At 35.4% G+C, this 3,227-nt stretch overlaps 1 protein-coding gene across 1 annotated transcript in view; it reads right to left on the bottom strand.

Annotated features, from left to right (window-relative positions):
• The window catches only part of LOC104619972 (deuterosome protein 1-like), a gene marked incomplete at its 5' end in the record, with an annotated part of 16,539 nt that overhangs the window by 10,050 nt on the left and 3,262 nt on the right, over positions 1-3,227 (bottom strand). The gene's annotated exons all lie outside the window — the stretch shown is intronic.

Raw genomic sequence — 3,227 nt, 5'->3', positions numbered from 1 at the left:
CCGCCAAGAACTGCTTCTCTATGTATTTAACAACAGTTATTACTATTATGTTACAGCTTACTTCCCTAAGACCAGAATTTTCAGATTTGGGTGCCTACAGTTATGGTAGCTTTTAGATGTAAAAACAGACACACCCCACCCCCCCAAAAAAAAAAGGGACTGATTTTTTAAAGGAACTCCACTTCCTACTGTAATCCATAGGATTACTGTGGCTGTTTGCTACCTTGGAAAAACATGACGGCTACATTTAGGTGCTTTGATATGGATACTGTGCCTTCACTTCAGACAGATTTCACAGTTGGGGTTTAAATTTCTGCCAGTTCAGTGCAAAATAATATCTAAGAACGGAGTTTTACTTTGAATACAAATGTAATGGTAGGCAAACATCTGCAAATTTGTAAAAAATTGTCCATTTGTTAACACTGGCAATGCAAATACCCTGTAACTGCAGCTGAATAACTTTCAGTGGGTTTACTGTCATAGAGTATTTAACATATACACATACTTCACAAAAATAGTATCACTGTTGACATGGCGACATACGGGACAAGGAGTGAAAGAGCAATGTCCTCGCAAAGGGAGTTTATATGGACGGGATCGATTTTTCCAGATGCATATATAAAATCAGCCTGGTCCCTATGTGATCAGTGACTTCAGTAGTGCAAAACAGATTCCCTACAGAGCTTGTGCTGGTTGACATACCAAGTCTTGAGAAAGAAAACAATAGGTCTTTAGTGACTAGAATGTCTTCAGAATTTGTGTCATTGCTTTTACCTTGCAAGTGTAACTGCTAGCTTGATTTTATAAATGGTTAAAAAGTATTTTCCTGAAGAGATTGTTTTCACTGCTTCCAGTTTATCTATTGCAATAACTAATACAGTGGTAAGTATGACTAAGAGCGCGTGACCTCCAAAGGGTGGTGAAAACTTCCTTAAGACAGATACACCACTGTCAGCACAAATCCATTTAGAGATCCCCAGCTACCTTAGTAGGCATTCAGTCATAGCCTTTATCTCTTCACTTTTGACACATGATGAAAGTGTGCTTTGGCTTGACCGGTTACCTATTTTGTGCATGTTTTTGTGGCAAATAAGTAGCTTTCATTTGGGAACTCACATGCATATTTTAATTTCGGAAGAAACAACCTAAACACATCAGCTTCATCAGAGAAAGCACTCTTCAACCATGCCAAAATTTAAATCAACTGTATCTGGCCAAGGTCTTAATAAAGGATTGAAATCTTGAGGGTGGGGAAAGCTTATGCAAATGGTAATTAGAGGTAAGTCAATCATCATATATGAGAACAGTAATTAATTAAAGTGGTTATAAGTAGGATGTGACCGCGGTTTTTTTAGCAAAAAGATGCCACTCCTGCATATCTTACTTTGTAATATCTAGAAATTCACTGTATACTGCAAGAAGAAATCATGCTTCTTTCTAAATCACCAAAATAACTTCCTGCAATTTCCTGTATTTTCTCTAGAGGTCTCCTATTTAACTAATGACTGTGCTCATGCCTAGGATACCAGTACTTGTCGTGAGACATGCCTGAAAAATATTACAGAATATACTTGGTTGAAGACTTTTTTTTCATTGTGCAAACCTTTCTAGGTTTCTGAATGCAAATAGGAAAAACAAAAGTACAGCTTCTGAAAAATACTATTGCAAACACGGCCCCCCACACAAGCACCATGTTTTCTATTTTTTTACTATGTAAAAAAAGACTTTTTACCCTTTCTCCACTGCCATAATTACCATGGAAACAGAACTGCAAATTAAAACAGAAATAACATGGTTTATGCTCACAATGAAATAAAACATACCCTGGAGTTTAACTCAACCAGCACCACTTGCCTGGTTTATCTGCATACATCTGATGGTTGAAAATTTAATTTTAGTTTTTGTGAGAAAATATTGAGGTGGTTCCCTGTTTGGAAATGGAGAACTGGCAGTATAGAAAGGCCCAATCTTAAAAAGACTGGCTGGCTGATGTGTACATACAGTACACATGGAATTTGCACATTTTTTGAAATTTGTGTATGTATTTATTTAGCTAAATAGCTTCTCGTTTAGGAAATCAAATGCATGTTTTAGATCCTGAAAACCAGGCTCAATATATCTGTTTCGTCAGATTAATTAGAGTCATAATTTAAAATGTGTTCAGTAGTGTGGTTGAGATTTCTGTTGTGAGGAAGGTTTGCTCTCCCAGGTTTTTCTCTCCCAGTTTTTGTTTAACATTGGTCTTCAATGGCTATGAAATCAAAATCCTGCAAATTAGCTGCAGGATTTTGTCTCTTACACTTAAATTCTCATGAATGAAATTTCACAGTTCCTCATGTACAGCAAATGCTTTCCTGAGAAAATGGGGAAAAAATCTTACTTCTTCTCACTTAAGAAGAGTGGAAGCATGAGCACGAATTGTGCTGACCAATTTTGGTGAAATTGAGACCTACAGGTGCAGAATAGTCTGTATCTTGATTTGTAAACATTTGTTTCAGCAAAACCTTCAACATAATTTGAAACTTAGTAGGAAAACAGCCATACCTTCCACTTCCATATATATGTGTGTGTATTATGTTTATGCATATATATGTGCATACAGAAATGTAACACATATATATTTACACACACATGAATACTACCTCCAACGCTAAACATCATATTTAAAAGGAAATTTTAGGTAAGAATGTAGCTCCATATAATGGGATGTCTTTCTGTTTTGCAGAAATTAAATTTTGCCAAAGACTGAATGTATGAGTTTCAAATCTTAACCTGTACAGTTTTGGCTCCAATTATTTAAACTTTGCTTCACAGAACTGTTTTACATCAGTGCTCTAATGTAGGTTCTTTATTACAAATTATCAAAATATTTAGCTTCCTCTTAAGTTTTGCTCTCCTGTACTATGAAATATTGTTTAGCAGGGAGTTTAATTTTCTTTTTATTACTGCAATGCCATGATTCTAACATATTTGAAGGTAATTCAGTGCTTCACTGAATACAGGGAATTAAGAAGGAAGTCATCACTACAATATGTTTTCTATGAATCTGAGTATTCTGAAGTCTCATTATTTTTCCCTAACAAGGAGTTTATTGTAGTAATGATTTATTCAGGGCATCTGAAATTATGTTTCTTTTAAAAATCAGGTCACCCAAGAACACCAAAACTAGACAAGGCATTAAAATACGTTTAATGAAACTTCCAACAAATGAAACTGGTGGGACACAA

The sequence above is a fragment of the Phaethon lepturus genome, unplaced genomic scaffold, assembly GCF_000687285.1.
Source record: "Phaethon lepturus isolate BGI_N335 unplaced genomic scaffold, ASM68728v1 scaffold21054, whole genome shotgun sequence".
Taxonomy (NCBI): Eukaryota; Metazoa; Chordata; class Aves; order Phaethontiformes; family Phaethontidae; genus Phaethon; species Phaethon lepturus.
This window is presented reverse-complemented; position numbering and strand designations above follow the sequence as displayed.